Here is a 23,193-nt window from a genome sequence, read left to right on the forward strand (position 1 = left end):
TGGTAATGGCGGTGCTGGGGAATTAGGTCACCCGGCCGTTTTTTAACATCCCCCGCCCTCCACTGTGTGCTTTCGCTGCAGTCAAGAAATACTTATCCCTTCACCACCCCTTCCAGACGATGCTAATGTGTCACATCTTTAATTGCGGTAGTTTGGAGAGGAGGCAAGGAGTGAAGAATTGATGACGTAGTTGGAGGAATGGTGGAGGGGAAAAGAATTATAATGTAATGAGCGAAGAACAAAAGACTCAAGGCTTGCCACGTGACAAAATCGATAGCAGTAATTACACACACAGATCCAATCAGAGAAGCCCATCTAAAGTACACGGGAGAGCTGCTAAGTGATGCTGCTGGGATTTTGCTCTTCAGCTTCCCGTGTGGGATTCTAAGAGGCAGGCGTCTCTCTCTCTCTTTCCTTTTCTGCGAAGGCTTGCTTTTGAAGAAATCTTCTGAAATTCGTCGATGCTTTTTTATCCGTCTCCTATGAGCCTAGGAGAAGATTATGCGCTTACCGAAGTAAAGAACAGACTTCTGGAGTAGAAGATCGAGTGGAGAGGAAGCCTTGTAGAACAGCCATGTTGCAAATCTGCCCAGGCGTCCTTTGCGCCTGGGCAGAGCGATGCCTGATGTTTTCAAGATGGATCCCCATTCATCTTTCGTCTGTTTAGTAGGATTAAACAGCTTTCCTTTGCTATAAATGAGTTACAGAATTTCCACACTACATTCAATTCCTTTTCTACTTTCTCGAAGAAGAATAGATCGAAGTGTCATGATGCTACTGTTGCCAACTTGCGAAAGACAAATCTTCTTTCAATGGCTGCCGAAAAGGGAGAACAGATTTTTCATTTGGGAAATGGCTTAATTTTCGAACTACTGTTCATTTGAATTACTGCAATTGAAAACTAAGAAGGCATTATTCGAATTTTCATGAAGTTTATTCGGAATATGGATTCTAGTAAGTATTCATAATTAGGTGTTGCCAACATGTAAATGCAAAATGTGAAACTCTAAATTTAATGGCTTCCAAAAAACGAAGAATGGACATTTCATTGGAAAAATGGCTTAATTTTCGAATTCCAACTAATTTGAAAGACCAAAATTGAAAACTAAGAAGATATTGATCGCATTTTCATGAAATATTTTCCGAAGATGGGTTTAAGTAAGTATTAAAAATTAGGTGTTGCCAGCTTGCGAAAGACAAATATGCAACTCTTCATCCAATGGTTACCCGAAAAGAAAGAATGGATGCTTCATTTGGAAAATTGCTCAATTTTTGAAATTCTATTCATTTGAAGGATTGCAATAGAAAACTAAGAAAATACTAATCGAATTTTCATAAAAAGTTTTCTTTGAATATGGATTTAAGTAACTATTCAGAACTTGATTACATCTTGATTCATTCAGAATGGAAACAATGGCTTTTATTACAACATATTTCTCATAAATATTTTTTGTCTTAAATAGTTCATCGAATTCCTCGCTCCGATTTTAAAACTCCGTACGAAGAATGTGGTGAAGAAACTGGTTTTATTAGGAATAAGATGAAAATGAATTAGAACTTTAATTAATAATCTGATGAAGAGCATAGCTTTCAGAGTCTATTTTTCTTCAGAATCTTTGTAGAAAATACGATATTTTGAAGCTACGAAAAAATTGGAATTCTGAATTGGTTGTAAAGAGATTCATACTGAAATACGAACGCATCTGTTTAGTTTCAAGACCAGACATGTTTGACAACAAAAAAAAGAAAGGAATATAGGCAATTTTATTGGAAGAAAGCCTCTGATGATTTAACTTAAATAAGTTCAACTTGTGAATAAATAGAAATTTGCACAGTTTAACTGATTGCTTTGGTTAAAGGTTCGTTTTTATGAGAGAAAATAATGATAAAAACTATTGAAACTTATAAAAAAGTTCGACTTCTTTAAATTTGTTCATGGACTTCTCTTCATTGTTTTCAGTTCACACATTAAAAAAAACTTCGATCTTGATTGAAAGCTGTTATAGTTTTATCTTTTCAAATTGTATGAAGTTAACCAAGAAAAAGTGGAAAAATGTCAGAAATCATTCAGAAAATTTGTTATTTAGTGCAGTTGAAGTTATTTGAAGCGAATGAAAGCTGGTGTTGTGATTCGAGCTTTAGAAGAAGCTGAAATTTCATTAAGATACAACTGATTTCACAATACTTTTTCATGCATCAAACACTCTCGATAACAGAGAAGATTCAATTGTAAAAGAAATGATTCAGAAAACCATGTGTGATGATAGAAATGTTTTCAAGACCCGAACTTTAGCCCCCCCCCCCCAAAAAAAAAGAAGTAAAAGAAAAGTGTTCAAGAACCGAACTTCGGTCCAGAAAAGAAAATGAGAAAAAGAAATGTTCAAGACCAAATTTAAGCCAAAAAAAAAAAAAGGAAGTGAGTTCAAGAACCAAGCTTAAGTTCAAAAAAAAAAAAGAGCTAAAAAACAAAAATTGATTCAGAAGCATTTGATGATGAAAAGCATTTAGGGAAAGATGGAGATTTTTCTAACTTTTCACAAAAAATATTTCCTCTGAGTCTAAAAGCTGGTATATTCTAAACTGGAGTTAGTTTTAAATATTGAATAAAATATTATAGATTTTTTTTAAAAAGGCAATCGAAATGAATCATTCGAAGAAAGAAGTGATTAATTTGAAAAGAAGAACTGAAACTATGAATCAAATTTTGATTAAAGATGGGATGTGCTATATAAATGCTTTCAAAATGAAAGAAAAAAATAAATTAAATAAACGAAGGAGAAAATTGAGAAAGAATGTACCCCTTAGTCAAAGAAAGAGCAGTCATTTATCAGCTCAAAGTGCATGCAAAAATGATCTACATCTGTTTGGAATTCCAATGACAAATTTTGAAAATGACTGTAAGGCTAACTACATAAACTGTTGTGAATTGTAAATATGTCTAATTTTGTAAACAGTTTTCATAGGAAAGAATGTGAACTGAAAATAAATCAAACTCGTTTTATTTAGTATCACGTTACATTTCAGCACTTTGCATTGCTATCAATGTTACATTAAATGTTCCAGTAGCTGTCAATTTTTACACAAGAAATGCAAAATATCGTAAATATTGCTTTAGGAAGTATTCTGTTTCAATGCTTCAAGTTGCTATCAATTCATACGGAAGAACTGCTAAATTTCATAAGTATTGCTTTAGAATTTGTGCAGTTTAGATGCTTCAAGTTGTCAATTTGCACTCACGAAATGTAAAATTTCATAAACATTGCTTTAGGACTTGTACAGTTTCAGTGTTTCAAGTTGTTATCAATTCGCAAGCAAGAAGTGCAAAATTTCATAAACATTGCTTTAGGACTTATGCAGTTTCAGTGTTTCAAGTTGTTATCAATTCGCAAGCAAGAAGTGCAAAATTTCATAAACATTGCTTTAGGACTTGTATAGTTTCACATTGTTATCAATTCATACGGAAGAAATGCAAAATTTCATAAGCATTGCTTTAGAACTTGTATAGTTTAGATGTTTCAAGTTGTCCATTCGCACTCAAGAAATGCAAAATTTCATAAACATTGCTTTAGTACCTGTACAGTTTCAGTGTTTCAAGCTGTTATCAATTCGTACGGACGAAATGCAAAATTTCATAAACATTGCTTTAGTACCTGTACAGTTTCAGTGTTTCAAGCTGTTATCAATTCGTACGGACGAAATGCAAAATTTTATAAACATCGCTTTCGAACTTGTACAGTTTCACTGTTTAACGTGCCAGATTTTAAAAACTTTGAACACTGCTAAGAACTTGTGTATTCCCCCTAAATGTTGTCCTAAATGTCTGCTGTAGAGTTTAGAAATTTCGAGAAGCGTTTCATCAGAAAGGAGTTGGTGAATTCATCAAATATTTCGTCGTAGTAAGTAACAATTTATATTTTTAAATGCACTTGCTAATATGAAATGATAAATACCTTTATGCAATTAAGTAACAATAATAAACAATTTAATATCAAGTATAAATTAGCCAACTGATCTCAGTCATGTGTTTCGGGGTTTCATAGGGATTCCTTGAATGTAACGCGTGTATGCAACCAGATTGCTAAATGGTACTTAATTACGTTGTTTACTGTTGGTACTTGTTAATGTTTTTGTAAAATTTAACTTCAAGAAAAGTCGAAGACCTTGTTTTAGGAGTTTCTTAGTTTTTAAAGTTTCAATTAAGTAGAGTAATTCTTATTTCTTAGAACTAATAGGCTGAACTGTGAACGATATACACTTTGCTTTTTGTTCCGCGGTTTCGTAGGGGCTCCTTGAAACTCCGAAACACGTGCCTTCAATCAGATTTCTAAATGGTGCTTTTTTGTTTACTATATATATATATATATATATATATATATATATATATATATATATATATATATATATAGTAAATAAAATTGAAAAAAATTAATAATAATTGCAAATCTAAGGTTGCATATTTGTTAGAATATTTTTAATATTTGGGGTTGTTTAGTAAATGATTAAAAAAAGAAACAAATTTTTTCCCAATGATTTTGAATTATAAATTGAGAAAACCTAGTATATATATATATATATATATATATATATATATATATATATATATATATATATATATATATATATATATATATATATATATATATATATATATATATATATATATATATATATATATATATATATATATATATATATAAATATTTTTTACTATTGTTACTTGCTTATGTTTTTTTTAATAGATTACTTAAAGAAAAGCTGAAATCCTTGTTTTAACATTTTCTTAGTTTTTGAAGAGTTTCAATTTAGTGGAGGAATTCTTAGTTTTTAGAATTAACAGGCTAAATTATGAATTATACTTTCAGTTTGGGAGACGCTATGATTTTCCGCAGTTTACATCAAACAATTTAAGCAGATTTTAAGCATGTATTCATTAAAAAAAAAAAATCCTCCCAAACAGAAAAATACTAATGTTAAATTTACTTATTTAAATGATAGGTTGTTGTTACTTTTTGAGCATACTACGAAACATTTTGTGCAATTTGCGTTTGTTTACTTAAGTAGGAAAATATTGAATAAAAATGAAAATAATTAATAATAATTGCAAATCTAAGGTTGCATATTTGTTAGAATATTTTTAATATTTGGGGTTGTTTAGTAAATGATTAAAAAAAGAAACAAATTTTTTCCCAATGATTTTGAATTATAAATCGAGAAAACCTAGCATATTTTCAAGTAGCTGGAGGCAATAAACAACAAAAGCAGTTATAATTATAATGCTGCTACCGCTAATAATAGTAAAATAACACTAATGTTTAATTTTTTCTTCTTGAAAAAAATAATTCTCTGTGCTCTTATTTTTATTCTCATTACCAATAATCATTGAATTTCCGCTACTGTCGCTCTTGTGAGTGTTACTATTACCGTTATAATTATGATATACGTTTTATTTTGTTTACCAATAATCATTGAATCGCCGCTACTGCTGCTCTTGTGAGTAATACTTCCATCGTTAAAAAATGAGAAGTTTTAATTTTATTACCAATAACCATAGAATTCTGCTACTGCTCTTGTGAGTGTTTCTATTACCGTTATAATTATGATATACGTTTTATTTTGTTTACCAATAATCCTTGAATCGCCGCTACTGCTGCTCTTGTGAGTATTACTTCCATCGTTAAAAAATGAGAAGTTTTAATTTTATTACCAATAACCATAGAATTCTGCTACTGCTGTTGTGAGTGTTACTATTACCGTTATAATTATGATATACGTTTTATTTTGTTTACCAATAATCCTTGAATCGCCGCTACTGCTGCTCTTGTGAGTATTACTTTCTTCTTTAAAAAATTAAAAGTTTTCATTTTATTACCAACTAGTGATACCCGCACGGCTTTGCCCGTAATAGAAAAATCAAAAGGTCTTTTGGTTCGCCTGTATATTTACAAATAATGTATGGTGAATTTTCTCGCCAGTTGGCTTGTACCCATCTTACGGTTCCACGTTATGATAATTTCGTATCTCGCCAATTGGCTTGTGTCCATGTTACGGTTCCACGTTATGATAATTTGTAATTGACTCGTCCATCTTATGATATTTTTTTTCTTAAAATTGAAATAAAAAAAGAATCACATCGAATTTTCGAAAAATCGCTTCGAGGTGCACACCCCCATGCTACATTCTAACTTTGTGCCAAATTTCATGAAAATCGGCCGAGCGGTTTAGGCGCTATGCGCGTCACAGACATCCTACAGATATCCTACAGACATCCTACAGACATCCAGACATCCTCCGGACAGAGAGACTTTCAGCTTTATTATTAGTAAAGATAACCATTGAGTTGTGCTACTGCTCTTGTGAGTGTCACTATTACCGTTATAATTATGATAAGTTTTATTTTTAATACCATAATCATTGAAATGCTCTGACTGCTGCTCTTGTGAGTGTTACTATTACCGTTATAGTTATGATATACGGTCTGTTTTTATTACCAACTAGTGGTACCCGCACGGCTTCGCCCGTAATAGAAAAATTAAAGGTCTTTTGGTTCGCTTGTATATTTACAAATAATGTATGGTGAATTTTCTCGCCAATTGGCTTGTACCGACGTTACGGTTCCACGTTATGATAATTTCGTATCTCGCCAATTGGCTTGTGCCCATGGTACGGTTCCACGTTATGATAATTTCGTAACTTATGATAGTTTTTTTTTCTTAAAATTTGAATAAAAAAAGAACCACATCGAATTTTCGAAAAATCGCTTCGAGGTGCACACCCCCATGCTACATAATAACTTTGTGCCAAATTTCATGAAAATCGGCCGAACGGTTTAAGCGCTATGCGCGTCACAGACATCCTACGGACATCCTACAGACATCCTACAGACATCCTACAGACATCCTCCGGACAGAGAGACTTACTGCTTTATTATTAGTAAAGATAATTATTGAATTGCTCTGACTGCTGCTCTTCTGAGTGTTACTATTACCGTTATAATTGTGATACACGTTTCATTTTTTTTACCAATAATGATTGAATCGCCATGCTGCTCTTGTGAATATTATTACTAACCTTATAATTTACTTATTTCCAGTATTGCATAGCTTTAACTATGCTGTTTCTTCCCCCATATGTAACGTTTCGTTACTTACCTTTAATCTCCGTTGCAAAAAAAAAAAAAAAAAAAAAAAAAAAAAGAAGACTTTAAGTTAAACTTGTGTATCTGTATATCTCTGTGTGTCTGTTTATTTGTGTAATAGTGGATGTCTGTGGCATCGTAAATTCTGAATGAATGAACCGATTTTTATATATTTTTGTATTTGAAAGGTGATTTGATCAAGAGTGTCCTTTTTTATGATTTATTTGAGTCGGATATTTTTAAAAATTTCCCCTTAATACGTTCGTTTCGAAAATGAACCATCTTTTTTGTAAACTATGATGAGTGCCTTTTGCTGCCATATTTTCTAAATTAATCAATTAATGTATTAAATTTTAGAAGATGAACTACCACTATTACTACTATTTTATTACTAATAGCTTATCCTTACAATAGATGTTATCAAACTGGTACTTTTGCTAAAGTTATTATTATTATTATTATTTCTGTTGTAATTGCTTCTGTTGTCCCATATTTTGTTTTTCTTCCTCCTCACGTAACGTTTTGTTTTGTTTTGTTTTGTTTTGTTTTTTTTGTTTTTTTTGTTTTTTTTTCAAAAACGAACAATTTTTTTGGTGAGCTTAGTAAAGTGACATTTGCTGCCGGATTTTCCAAATTAACCAAAAAATTAAGTAAATTAGAGGTGATTATCAGAAGGAATATGAGCAAACTACTGCAATTACAGCTACTTTTTTACTGTAGTTATTATTCCTTTGTTATAATATGACAATAGTTCTTACTATTGTAACATATTTTGGTTTTCTCTCCTCTTGCAATGCTTTAAAACTATTCTTTTTTCTTATCTTCGAAAATTAACTCTCTTTTCGATGTGCTTCGTTAAGGACCTTTGATGCATAGTTCCTTAAATTAATGATTTCTTAATATGAGAAAGTATTATATAAATTAGAATAAATGACGAAAATGAATTAAACGAATTACATTTATTCTTTTAAATTTGTTTATTTAGTTTGAATTATTATAGGGAAATAGTTTTTAGTAGCATTTATGTTGAATAGTTGTAGTTATGTAGAATATGTTGAAGAGTTTGGAGCTGTTTTGGAGTTAAATAAGTCCGCTGCTTTTAAGACTATTGTTGGTTTTCTTATACCACGTAAAGTTTTTCTCTCTAAACCTAGTGTGAATGCGGTCACTTTCCTCGTTAGAACGCGTATTACAAGAAGCTCTGGTGCGCACATAGTGACCGGCATAAGACAACTAAATAGCTGCTTTTCAGTATTATTTTATTGAATGTTTGTTACTTCGTTTCTTCGGTAAACATTTGAAGAGATGAATTTTCAGATATTATGAAAATTTTCTTACTACTAAAGTTTTACTAAATAAAGAAACAAATCCTGCTATTTTTTTTTAAACTTCAGACATTATGTATGTATTTTTTCAGTTTGACTTGATTGCGTGATTATTTCAATCAGAACCGAAAAATTGGTATCATAATTATAAACACCCGCAAAGAGTTAATTATTGGCTTACTACGTTTCGTGTACATTTATCTTTGTTAGTAAAACGATAGGGGTTCATAGAGCACAGCGTGCCATCGATTTCTTGAGGGGGCGGGCGATTAATTATAGAGTGCTTTTGATCAGAGTTGGAGGACGACGGCTATCGTTCTTCGAGAGGGGTGTTCTGTAACATTTAAGGAGCTAGGGATGTGCCATCGCTCTTAGGCGGAATTCGCACCGTCTTTAACAGAAAAGTTATCAACAGGCATTAAAAAAATAAAATTTCTATCATTATAAATTTTAAGGGAATGTATTATGTAAAAGAACACTTTCAGGTTCACATTTAATGCTCAAAAAAGCATTTCTTATTCAGATAATTTCCAGACAATAAAATTTAATCATAAATTACTATCACCAGTCTCTGCTTTTCAAATAAATAAAGAGGGACACATGTGAACATGGTATGTTTTACGAGGATAACCTCAAGCGAAAAATATTGAAAAATTCTCAAATAATGGCAGTACCAGTCCTACTTCTGGGCCAAACCCATAGAGAAATGGGCTCGTTTATGTTTCTGTAACGACAATTTCTTTATTTTAGCAGGTGCTGTATGAAATTTTATCTCTGTATTCTTCTCGTGAAAACTTATTTAAAACTAACTGATAAGCGAAACCTAATTATTGCAAACCATCTTATGAGCATTCAAGTAAATTTAAGATAGAGCGTCTAAATTTTTAAATTAAATTAAGAATCCTTTATTTTTAAAAATCAGTTCTAAGGTAGGTGACAGGTCACTTGTGAGCACAACATGTAAGGGCACATGTGAACAGTTTCTATGTCCTCTCTGCATTGTAAGTATTAGTGTAGGGTTTTTATAAGTGTTGAAAAAGGTGCAAATATTTATAATTATTATTTTACTACAGTTAGTTTGTAAATTTATTGTGAATTATTATTACATTATTTATTTATTTTTTTACTGTTTTATTATTTTTTAAATTCTTTTGCTAATAAATAGTTGACTGACATTTAATGTTTACGATATTTACAAGAAGAAACTAGTATGTTGTGGATACATGAATAAAAATAATTATTCAGTTAATTGGTAACTCAATTTCAAACCTTAGCGTAATCAAGCGTAGATTTGTGGATTTTGGACTTATGAAACTTTTCAAATGATACAGGATTTCGAGGTTTTCCTTGACTTAAGTCGTCAACTTAAAAGCGTCTTTAAAAACTGCCCTTTCTTCCTCATATACTTGTAACAATACCTTTTCTTTGCGTCAAAACCCAATTCGAAGTATAATTCCACATTCAACCAACTTCAATTCCAAAAAAACTTTTGTGGTTTTTTTTTCTACGAAAACACGCGTAGAGAACGAATCATCAGGGCTCTCATAAAGGAAACTCGCTTGGTCAGCTGAAAACTTCGTAAAATAATATTTAAAAACTTTTCTGCATTGTTATTAAAGTTTTTCTAAGAAGCACTCTACCGAAGTAAATACATTTGAAGTATTACAGACTAGAAAACGCTGCATACCAACAAAAAAAGTTCTATTCTTTTTCACCTAACTTGGAATATGGGAATATAATATCCGGAGGGGGGATGCTTGAAACCTCGTTGCAAAACGGCTGAGTTCGCCATTTCGTGCTTTTCACTCGACGTGGAGGCACGTAGGAGGCATGGATGACAACAACTACGACAAAAGAATTTTTTTATCGCGGTATTTTATCTTTTTGTTTAAGAGGGCATTGTGGAGGTCACTCTTCCAGATTTAGATATCGTGAGATAGCGTATCTTAATATTGTTCACTTTTTCCTTTCAATATAAAGGTAGAAATAAATAGTTTAATTTGAGTAGAAAATCCTAAATAAATCATAGAATTTTAACATGAAACAAGTTATAATTTTAATATAATGGAAAGAATAAATCATCTACTTTGTACGGGAAACCCTAAATTAATCATATAATTTTGATTGTGTGGAAACCCTAAATAAATCCATAAATTTTTTAATTCAGGTAATGTAAGAACAAATCGTTTATTTTGTGCGGAGACCCTAAACAAATCATATGATTTTCTATAGAATAAGACATAATTTAAAATACATGCAATGATAGAATTTTATTTTGCGTAGAAACCCAAAATAAATCACGTAACTATTAATAATCATTAAAAAAAGAATTTCAGTAATTATATAATGATTCAATAAGAGTAACAATGACTAAAATGGAAAACTAACGTAACTAAAGCATAAATTCTGAAGAAAATACAGTATACAAGGCTACAATGGAGCCTTTTCATCCATGCAAAAAGCTTACCAACACAGCCAGAAAGTCGCGAGAACTGCCAGTGTTCCCTCACGCTGTTGTTTCACCATTTACGCTGGTTTTTACCTTTAAACTGGTTTGACACAAAGCTTATTAGATCCTTTTTCATTTAATAGAAGTGATGGTCATAAATATTAAGTTAATTCATATTGTGTTAATCAGAGAAATTTTAACCCCTCCAAAAGCGCTATTTCAGGCATTGAATTTATGTATGTATAAAAAAAATAAAAACGTAATTGAAAGTGAGAACAAAAGCAATTTAATTGAATTTTTTTTAACTCAGAAGAAACAGTAAGGTAAACACACCAGTAGTGACCAGTGGTTCAGTATTGGCCACTTCAAGCTTTATATTTGAAAAAATAGGATTCCAGATCTCCCAATGGATTCAAAAGCGCATCAAGCGTACATGAGGTATTACCAAAGAAAATAGATTGGTATTACCTCTTGCACGTTTGAATCCATAAGGAAACCTGAAATCCTATTTTTTCAAATAAAACCTTGAATCGACCACTACTGAAGCACTACTAAGCACTGGCTACTGCTGTTGTGTTTACCTTATATAATTAAAAAAAAATTTAAAAACGTTTTTAAAATTGATGAATTAAAGCAAGGAAAGCTTCAATGGGGTCGGTTCCAATGTTTTCAAAGTATTTTTTTTTCTGAAAGAACATGCTTAAAAACATAAGATCCAACCATTTTTCAAATAATTTGTTTAAGCTCCATGTTTTTAAAAAATTACTTAAATCGGTGATTTTTTTTTTTGTTTACATTTCTTGCCGATGACATCACAAATGATGAAATGCCATTCTGTGTTGCTATTCACTGAGCAAAATATTTAATTACCTTCTTTACTTACGTGCATTGGCAACGATAGGGTTGATAGCAAGCGTAGAGCGCAATTTTAATTCGCTTCTTGATTATCATAACGTGGAAACGCGGTACAAAGATGCGCCAAAAAACATCATTTGTGACGTCATCTAGATCACGTCTTGTTTGAAAAATCGAACATTTAAAAAAATTCATTAAAAAATAACTGTTGGGAAAATAAAAGAATTTTCTGGGTCCATGTTATTTTTTTTTTTTTTTTTTTTGCTTATTCTATCAATTTCAGTGACTAAAAGTACTCTTTTTGATTGAAGGAAACAACCCCATTGAAAAATTTTAAAAGCCCAAAACACATAAATCTATGCCTGCTTAAGTTCATCTTAAAAATAAATTTATAAACTTTATTAATGTTTGACTTCATAATTACTAAAACAGAGAGCTACAAAAACTGTAAGCTCTTAGACTCCTATAAAATATTTCAGTCGTGACACAAATTATTTCTCACTGTTCACAGGCTAACTCATTGTAATTGTAACATAGATTCTGAAAGATTCTTATTAAGAAAATACCAGTCACCAAGTATTTTAGTCGCCCGGGGGGCCTGGCACCTAGCTTGTTCGAATCCTGGCTTTTATTTATTCTTGTTTTTGACAACGTTTAAAAAATTTTTCTCATCCAATACAAAGTAAGTACAGAAATACACCTAATTATATCGTCACTTAAAACGGACATATCCTTCAAACTATTTAACGCTGAATAATTTTTCACTTAACAAAAGGTTTTTTTCTTAAGTGATGTTCAAGGATAGAATGTCTAGCCTTAATAGAGACCTAAAGCTTTCTTAGCTGATAACGGAAGAGAAAAAGTTGCGCATCGCTGATTAACGGTACTCTAATTGAAACTTTTATTACTGAAACTAATGTTCTTGTTGACTTTAACATGGCTTTCAAAGGACCTTTGTCCAATTGATCTCGATTGCCTTAGTGAAAAATAAAGTTAAAATCCAATGACTGCGATGGGGGGGGGGGGGTTAGTAGCTTTTACATTTGCGTTATAAAATAATTTTTCCAATACAGAGCGAATTTTAGTACGGCTCTTTCTAAATTTGGGAATTAAAGTAATGTTTAACACTTACTTAATGGGGTCGTTTCCAAAATTTTAAAAGTTTTTTTTCTGAAAGAGCATGCTTAAAAACATAGGATCTGATTTTTTTTTAAATAATTTATTCAAATTTAATATTTTTAAAAAGTTACTTAAATCGGTGCACTTTCATTGTTTACACTTCTGTAGTGTGACATCACAAATGATGAAATGCCATTCAATGTTGCCATTCACAGAACAAAATATTTAATTCGCATCTTTAATCACGTGCGTTGGCAACGATATGGTTGATAGCAAGCGTAGAGCACAATTTTAATTCGCTGCTTGATTATCATAACGTTGAAACGTAGTAGAAAGATGCGGCAAAGTGCATCATTTGTGACGTCATCAAGACCACGCCTTGTTTGAAAAATCGGACATTTTAAAAAATTAATTTAAAAAAAACTGTTGGGAAAATGAAAGTATTTTCTGGTTCCATGATTTTTTTTTGCTCATACTATCCATTTCAATGACTAAAAGTAGTACTTTTGACTGAAGGAAACCACCCCATTATTAGCAGAGATATAGCTAGGTTTTTTTTCCCCCGAGGCGCTGAAATGCTCCTTGACACTTTTAAATGAGTGAAATTCATTCGGAAGAAGGGAAATGAACGAAAGCATGGAAGATCATAATGATCATCCATTCCATAAAAGAGCTATTTAAGTATGAAATGGAAAATGGCAAGGAAAGAAGACATGTGCACCTACTGTACAGCTTTATAACATTTTAAACATTAGGTATTTTAAATTTAAAGACACAAAAATATTCAAAATTTAAGAAAGTTTCAACTCACCCCTCTCCTTACCCCAATTTAAACGGTAGTAAATTTTTATTCGAAATATAAGGTACAAAAATACACTTGACTGAGTATTTGAGGGGTATATCCGATTTTCAGTATGTGAAATACACTTAAGAATATTCAAATGTAACATTTTAAAAATTCTAATTATATTGTATTCAATTTTCTTGTTAGTTTTTTACTTAAAGTACAAAACGTGAAAATACGTTTGATCAAGTTTTTGAGATGTATTTCTAATTTCTGGTGCATGAAATACCCTTGTAGAAGTGTTAAAAATGCTCATGGTTGTGAATATTATCAGAAGTGACGGCCCAGACTATTAACAAAATATTCTGAGTATGTCTATCAAACCAATAATCCATTTTTGACTAGTCAACTTGCTTAGAGTTATTTTCTTTCTCCTGTCAAGGTTTCGGATTTTCTTATCAAAACGAGAGGTCTGATAAATTAAGTTAAGTATGTTCTTTGTGTCTTCGAGAAAGGAGACCTCCGAATAAAATCAGGCATAGAACTCATTCGAATGCGAAAGAGGTGGATGCGAAGTGAGATAAGGTTTGCGTCTCCGACATCTCTCTCTGTCTTTCTCTCTTCATCGCCTCTTTTTCATCCCTCTCAAGCATCACTCTATAAGATACAGGCAAAATGTAGGTTGTGTTGCTATGTCGTGACGTCATCACGCAACTGTCATGGCCGCTGTAGACTTATTTTTATTTTTTTATTGCAGTTCCCTCTTTTGCAAGGATTCGGAGTTTCCTTTTTCACGGGATTGCTAAGACGGAACTAAATAGCCACCTTGAGTACTAGGTTAGGAGGTTCCCTGGGGGGGGGGGGAGGAGGGGGCAGATAACTAGTATAAGGAAAGCGGATGGCTCAAAATATTTGTTATCCATCTTATCATTACACACACACATACACACATTTTCAGGGTCTGACAAATCCCAGGCGCTAGGTGAACCTGGCGACATAAAAAAAATACCTTGGCAGATAATTCTTTAAAAACAAAAATCTTTCAGAACCATGTATCGAATTGTTCTATAAAGTCTGAGTAATAAATTGTCTGGCGCCTAAGATTTTGCATTGTTTGTTGATCTCTGAGTTTACAATGTCTCTCCCACCCTCTCTCTCTCTCTCCCCCTCCCTCTCTCTCTCTCCCCCCTCTCTCTCTCCTCTCTCTCTCTCTCTCTCTCTCTCTATATATATATATATATATATATATACACACACAGTTTTATGACGTTTGTGAAGCTTGTCAAATTCAATGACATGTTTCACTTACGTCAATATGAGAAAATTTTTATGTTAAAAAGTTAATTTGTTTCTTTTTCTTCTTATAAGATTCTTTTTTGTCAGAACGATATTCTTCTGAATAGCATAATAAATTGAAAAGTAACATTTAAAATGCTTTCCTAAACTTCATGCATTAAATTCAGACAATGCTTTTCTACTATTACTAAATAGTTGATTGTTACCAAAAGATAAAACCAAAACGCTTTTAGAACAAAAATTCAGCATTCGAAATTTTTTTTACAATGTAGGCGAGAGTGTTGTTCCTTGGGACACTAAATATAAAAGTCGCATTAAAATACTCCAAAATACTTCTCTGCAATATATTTTTTAAAATTGAGACAGTTTGAAAATAAAATATTGCCAGTCATTTAAAGTAAGAGTTCCAAATTGTCTCAAGGTACAACATCCTATATTATTTTGGGATACATCCTGTTATACCATGGGAAACTCTTTATGATTCAGGAAACAGCCATGTACTTACGCCAATTTTGCACAAAAAAAAAAAAAAAAATCATGGCAGTGAATTAAATTATGAGTAATGAATAAAATGAATCATAAATTATGAATTATTATCTAACATTAAATGTGTTTAAAAGAATTCATCAGATTAGAACATTTTTACATGGTCCTAAACTATCTTAATTGTTAAGAACCATGCATATGTTTCATCTTGGAACGTGTCCTAAGTAGAATACGGTTGGCTGTCCCGAGGTACAATCACAACTTAGTTTAGGAAAAACCAAAATGACTGTCAAAAGATGCATTATCATTACTTTCTCATAACCAACATATTTGAAGTACTTCTCTTTTATAACAAAAGAAAATTCAGTTGATCAGTTTTATAAATACAAAGACATAAAATGAAATAAAAATAAGGAAAATATTTACTTTGGAGTCATGAAATTTTTCTTTCTCTCACAAAATCGTCAATTTTACCCATTTAACGCTGATTTTTACTATGGCACCATTTATTGGTGAAGGTTACTAGATTAAAGTTAGAGATATTAACTAGATTAAAGTTAGAACTAGATATAACTAGATTAGAGTTAGAACTAGATATAACTAAATTAAAGTTAGAGATTAAAAAAAAAAAACGTGACTGCTAGAAAAAGATACTTAGAAATTAGCAGTGTTCCAAGGTACAAGCGTCCCAAGGTATTACACTCTCCCCTATTATATGCAATTTTTTATAAAATCGTGTTAGCTTTTGTGTGATATAATATTTATTGTTTTTCTTCTCTTCCAGAATTCTGAAGTGGATTCTCTATGCTGCATCTGTAATATAGTTGACTTTAAAGAAAAACGGATTCGGTGACTTCACTAGAAAAGTTAGTTTGCATTTTAAGGGGTTTTTTTTATTATTTCCAATTTTATTTTACATTTATTTATTTATTTATTTATTTATTTTTTTGATGTTATATTTGCTTTAGTGCTTTCTGTGAATTAAAAATCTATTTTCATCGACTTTTTATTCGTTCTTTGTACTTTCAATTGAATTGTAGGTTTTAAATTCTTAAAATTAAGTCTAGTTAATAATAATACTAATAATAATAATAAGAATAATAAGGTTTACTAGAAATGTAATCGATGTCAGCAGTTTCTTGTAGTGGTAAAATACAGTCAGGACCGTTATTATTATTATTATTATTATTAATTGAAATTTGAGTGTGCATTGACTTTGATTAGCTTCAATTAATGTAATGCAATATTAAAACAGTTTAAAAAGTAACTTTTCCAGTATAAGGTATATTTATAAGCAATATACTCTGTGATTCAGAAAAAGGTGGTTCAACCATTTCTCTTTCTTATTCATTATTTTTTTCCCTCGAACAATAAATCTATGTTTTTTTTTTTATTATTATTTGAAAAGAGGTTCTAGAATTATTAATGTTTAAATTACAGTTCAATTTAAAAAAAAGGATATTCCAATCAAAATTGAAGTTTGAATTATGTTGTATTTTTAAAAATGTATTATTTTACTTATACAACCGTAAAATAACAAAAAGTCCTTCCTTTTTTTTTCGTCAATGTTCATCGTGGTTTGACTATATTTCTTACAAATCTTCTAGCTAAACTCAAGTTAACGACCCGTTCTATGTCAAATCAACAAGGCGCTCAACCCGACCTTCTTACATTTTGAGAAATAGTACTCTTCCACATCTCAAATCTATAGTACATAGTTTTGAAAAATCTATCATTCGTGATTGCTGATTAACTCATGTTTAAAATCCGTCAAAAAACACTTTTTATTAAACTTTCTGGTTGTGCTTAAAATTTTATTATTCAAGTTCTGTGGGAGTTACAGAGGTGTACAATGGCTTATTTTAAAGATAATTACATGCACTTTAATTTAAAATGTGCTTAAATACTTGCCAATGAAAATGTTTCCAGAAATGTAAAATATGAAAATTCAAAATTGTTTATGACTTTAACATACCAATTCTGTTGCTCCATTAGAACTTTTAATCTTTTAAAGCACTACCGGCAAGTAAGAAAGTTTCATGAAAATCTGAATGGTGTGGTTGAGATTTTTTTTTTTCTTTCGGGTTGATTTTTAACATGGACGGTGTCATAAGACTATCATTGAGTAAAATTATTTCGTCCTCTTTTTACTATCTCTTCGAAGGATTAATACCAAAGAATTAAAACCAGAGTTCTGAAAGTCGAAGCAAGGGTAAACCCAGGCGGAAATGAGGGGACTGTAGAGGCCCCTTTAAGGGGAAGGGGGTTCATACTGACAACGGAAAGGGGTAGACTTTTCAATGGGTTACGGTTCCTTTTTTTAGTTCATTTGCTCTAAAACCAAGGTGAACGACCGAGCAAAAAAAAAAAAAAAAAAAAAAAAAAAAAAAACTAGGCGGGTGGAGAGCAAAAGGGGTACGCTTAAGGGACTTCCCTGTAACCATGACCTTCCTGGTTGTAACCCGCGTAGAAAATGCATACAATTCTGTCTTTGTGACGCGAAAGAAAGTGACGTAATATTGCAGCTGGAATTTCCGGGTACTACATTTTTAACACTTTTTTTTCCTTGTAGCTTTATAATTTTTTCAAAAGTTTCCATTGAAATTATTAAATAACTTGTTGTATTAGCTATTCAAGGTAATTGTTTTTTCAAAAACAATTTTAACCAGCAGTTAATAAATAAATAAATAATTAAATAATTGAATATTTAAATTTTGTCATTGTCACCAAGAGAACATTTTAAGCATCCCTTTTCTTCTGTAAATTTTTAGATATTATTTTAAATACATTTAAACTACCTCTATTATTGCAAACAACTGTTAATATTTTAAATAGTTTATTAATATATTTTTTTAAAGATTTGCCTGTTAAAAGTGAAATTGGAATTGTATTATGGCAAACTACCTTCAAAATAATACGATTTATTAGAGCTTCTTTCGTATGATATTTAGCATGAATGGAAAATTATAAAAGGAAGAGAGCAAGTAAATAAAGAGAATTTATTTCTAAAAGTGGGATTTTTTTTTTTTTTTTTTTTTTTTTAGTGACGGGCTTGGCTGTTTCCTTTCTTTTGTGTATTACAAATGAATTTCTTAACCATATCAGGATAACGAACGTGGTGCCTATTGGAAGATGATTAGGATGCATATTGGAAGCAAAAATCATAATATTGAGTGGAGCGTATTTTGTTGGTGTTATATTATTTACGATAGCTGAAATATTTCAAGTGAAATTAATGAGAGTTTAAACTGATTTACTCCTTCTAAAATTTACAAAAAGTTTTATTTCCTTTTGAGAAAAAATGAAGCAAAACGACTGAATTTTGTTAATTCGATCACCCAAAATTTTCCTTAGCTTTAGAGAAGTTGAATCTTTTCACAAAAAATTGCTGCAGCATGTAATTAAATTTCCAGCAATGTACTTGCAAAATGGATGCTTGAGCGAAATTTAAATGTCGTTCATGTCACTTACTGTAACATTATTGCTTTACTAATCTTTATGCTTGAAAAACCAGTACAAAGGCATTCTTTTCAATAGCAAAATCATTAGTAAACACCGAGAAAGAAATAAAGCAGAAAATAATTCACTAGTAGTTAAAGATTTTTAAAAATGACGTGAATATTGGAAAAGTCAAGCAGTTCAAACTGGTTTTTCGTAGCCTTATGTACAAAAATTGTACTCATCATTGTTGACAGCAGAAACAGCGCCCAGATATATGTAAATACAATGTAAATACAATAGTTTCTAAAAACTAGGGGAAAATCCCCCCCCCCCCCCCTTGATCCCTCTAAATGACGGGCCTGGAATAAGGCGCATATTTTAACCAGGACAGTTAAGATATTTCTGCCAAAAAGTTGTTGGTTTAAATCTGACTACAAAATTTTAAATTACTGATGGGAAGAAGTTAGACAGATAGACATTTCCCCATCTAAATACCCTACTTACAACTTTTTAAAGACATTTATGTAATTATTTAATTCATTTTTTTACTTTTTCTTTCACGTTGTTTTAAAAAACTCCAGCTGCTTTTAGGTCCGTAATATTTTTCTGTAATAATAATGTATTAATAAATGAAAATAAATAAATAAACAAATAAATAATTATTCACGTCAGAATATACTAAAAACCAATTTTAAAATTTGCTTATCGCAACTAAAGATTTAAAAATATATAAATGTATTAACTTCCTTTCATGAGATTCAAATCTTGTCAACAACTATGTATTTATCTAAATTATATTATTGCTCTTCATTCATTTGGGAATCTATTAACATCTTTTATCTGTGTTACGAATTGTGATGATTTTACTTAAAGAATGTCTAAAGCAATTTTTACACGTTAAAATAGAAAATCTCGTCAATTTGAGAGAAAAATATCTTTCTTAAGTCTTAGCTGTTCTCATTTATTAAATTATTTTACACGAAAAAAAAGTACTTTCACTTTCATTATCTCGTTAAGCTTTTTAAAACAGCGTAACAGGTCTAGCAAACTAAGCTGCAGCAATGTTTTTCAAAACCAAGCAGGGAAAAAACCTCATGGGGAAAATCTTGTTTATGTGTCGTTGTGAAGGGGGTGGGGGTGGGGGGAATGCACTTCCTGGATCTAAATGTATTTTTCATGAGGTATGCACTTAATGCGTTAAAAAAAGATCTTAGAAAACGAGATCTGGTATTAAACACTCTTTTACGCCCCGATATTTGTTTTTTTTTTTCCCCCTCCTACAACAGCAGTAGCATATTTAATATTAAAGCATATTTTAAAATGATGAAGATATGATGATTTTTCAATTGTAATATGTTTGGATTAACTTTTTCACGTTCGAAAAAATGTGCAAGGTTTAAAAAACAGATTCCTTTTTGTCCGTGAAAATGCTGCAATGAAAATTCTTTAATGATTGCTAAGGTATTATTAAAGATATTTTATTTTATCTTAAGAGCTAGAATGGCATTAGGATAATTTTTTTGCCTGAAAGATTTATTCTATAAAATTTCTTTTGTGTACAAATTTAAACACTATTAACTTACTTTGTATTGGCGGATAAAAATAAAAGATAAGGTAAAATACAGAAAACAAATTGATACTGAATTAAAGCGTTATTAAAATACAGAATCTAGTACCCCACACATATATCTACATATTATACAAGCATTGTGGCATTATTACTTGAAAATTGAAGGAAAATTTAATTTACTTCTTAAAAACTAGCATTTGTGGAAAAAGAATCCTTTATTTTTCGTTGTTTTTTTGCCTGTTAAGTTTCACTATTCACATATATCGAAATAATACTCCCTGTGACATTTTTATTTTTTGTTGATCATAGCCAACATTTTCATTTTAATGCACTTTTTATGCATAGAGATTTTAACTCAATTGAAGGGCAAACCAAACTTCAGAAACAAAAAGTTCGTTTTAGCCGTGATTCGTAGTAAGCGTAGTCCTATGGAGTGAGTTCATATATATATACACCTAACAATCTGGCGCTCGAATAAAATTGATCAGCTACTTTTTTTGGCTACTGGAAACTTTACAGAAAGTGTTTCCAACATTTCAATGAAATTGCTGATAAAAAGAATAATATAAAAATCACACAAAAAGACAGATGTTTTTAGGGGGATCCTAGATTTCTTTACTAACGCCATACTTCTATTTGCAGCAAGTTGCTTCTCGTAAATAAGAACAAAAACATCATAAAATGTTTCTTTTGCGGACCTAGTTGCCGTAAATACGTGTTTTACGTCTTAGAGAGGGCATAAAACATAAGAATATAAGGGACGCTGATGTAAAACGAAACAAAGACAGGGTTGAGACGGAAAATATTTTTATATATATATGCAAAGAAGCAAGGATTAAATAAAAGTAAAAAGATAGATATATTTGGCAACAGATTTTTATAGCTTTCAAGTCAGATTCAAATTTATAGTAATACTTGCTACAAAAAAATCGTTAAATTTTCGTAAATTCCTTTCTTGAAATTTTACTGATGAACTTGTTTGAATATCTATTCCTTTAGAATTTAACGGGTTAAGATTTTGTCGCGTATCCAGTGCACAATAAAATAAAGTTCATTTTATTTGGACTGCAGTTTCGTATCCGAGATTTAATTTAGTACAAGTAGGCCGGATCATAAAATACGTATTTTGGAATGGAGATTTTGTTGCACTTTTTATTATTTCAGTGAGAACAGATTTTATAAGTTACGTTTATACGTTTCATTTTATATGTTAAGTTTTGTAACTTTATGATAAACAGAAGAATGTGTGCTTCATGTCTTCTAATAATCAAACTGTTTTTTGTATTTACAGCTATTAGGTTTCAAATACAATAAATATTTGAAATATGTTTAAATTAAGATGGATAATTGTTTTTTGGCGGTTTTGGAGTGTTTCAAAACAAATTTAGAAATCAATAGGTTTTGAATGATATTTACTTATTAACTGTTAGTTACGGTGGCTTTGAACCATGTAGGTCAACTTTGCATCACTTCATATTTCTTGTTACATTTGGCAAAATGTTTTTTTATATTTGCGAAAGAAAATAAACGATGGCCCCTTTTCTGCTGCCAACATATTAAAACCAGTTTTTACTTTTTATTTTAGAAAAAAAGTTGTATATTGTTCAATCCATTTGCACTAATGAGACACACACTATCACAACAAAAAAAACGAATTTTGAAATTCCGACAATGAAGAGCAAATATATGCGTAAAAATGCTGCAGCCATGATAATGGTTTGAGCAATGTAGTACGTAGTAGTTTGAGCATAGAACCATGTAGGCCAACTTTGTATCACTTCATATTTCTTGTTAAATTTCGCAAAATGTTTCATTATATTTGCGAAAGAAAATAAACGATGGCTCCTATTCTGCTGCCAACGTATCAAAACCAGTTTTTACTCTTTATTTTAGGAAAAAAGTTGTATATTGTTCAATCCATTTGCACTAATGAGACACACACTGTCACAACCAAACACCGAATTTTGAAATTTCGAGAATGAAGTGCAAATATATGCGTAAAAATGCCGCAGCCGTGTTGATGGTTTGAGCAATGTAGCTGATAGTATCATCCATTCCTGAAGTCACCATTTAGAATCTATTTTTTGAAGTTATTAAAATCTCTCCTTTCATATTGTAATATTGTGATCGTTATAATAATTACGGAAAGTTTGTGAAGCTGGGAAATAGAAAGGAGACATTTTTAAAGATTTCGCAATTTAATTCATATTTAGTTATTTATTTCATACTCAAAATTAAGCTACTTTTATTAAAATAATTTTATTTGCACTAAATTTCCCACGTGTTTTAAAGCGACCTTAAGTGACAAGATACTTTGAACCAGATTAACAATCCTCTCAAAATTTTATAGTTAGTATTTCCTAATTTTGAATACTATACAACATATTTTTAAAGCTTTATGCCAACAAATGTAGTAAGTTAAGTATGCGTTGAGTTGCTTTTTGCTAATGTGATATAAGAAAATAACCTATATCCTGACGAGGATGATAAACTTTCTCAATATCACTCCTTCATAGGTACTAAATTGTAGCTCTGACCTGAAGGTGTTTCGTTTTACCAGTGAAGGAATAACGTTACCACTCGGTCGGATGAAGGAGGAAGTTGATGAAGATAGAAAAGCAGTTTTGGCTCAAAATATTTATCTGCGTATTGAATTTTTTTGCACAATTACCCGATCCCTAAAAATTTGACATTAAATTCAACTTCACTGCATAAATGAGTAACGAACATCCC

The 23,193-nt window shown here is 30.9% G+C and overlaps 1 long non-coding RNA gene across 1 annotated transcript in view; it reads left to right on the forward strand.

The window, feature by feature from the left end:
* The first annotated feature begins 224 nt into the window (after positions 1-224).
* The window catches only part of LOC129225742 (uncharacterized), a 35,225-nt gene continuing 12,256 nt past the window's right edge, over positions 225-23,193 (forward strand). Inside the window, exons 1-2 of the long non-coding RNA XR_008580749.1 lie at positions 225-3,896; positions 16,234-16,315. This is a non-coding gene — a long non-coding RNA (uncharacterized LOC129225742). The remainder of the gene's footprint in view (positions 3,897-16,233; positions 16,316-23,193) is intronic.

The sequence above is a fragment of the Uloborus diversus genome, chromosome 7 (genome assembly GCF_026930045.1).
Source record: "Uloborus diversus isolate 005 chromosome 7, Udiv.v.3.1, whole genome shotgun sequence".
Classification (NCBI taxonomy): domain Eukaryota; kingdom Metazoa; phylum Arthropoda; class Arachnida; order Araneae; family Uloboridae; genus Uloborus; species Uloborus diversus.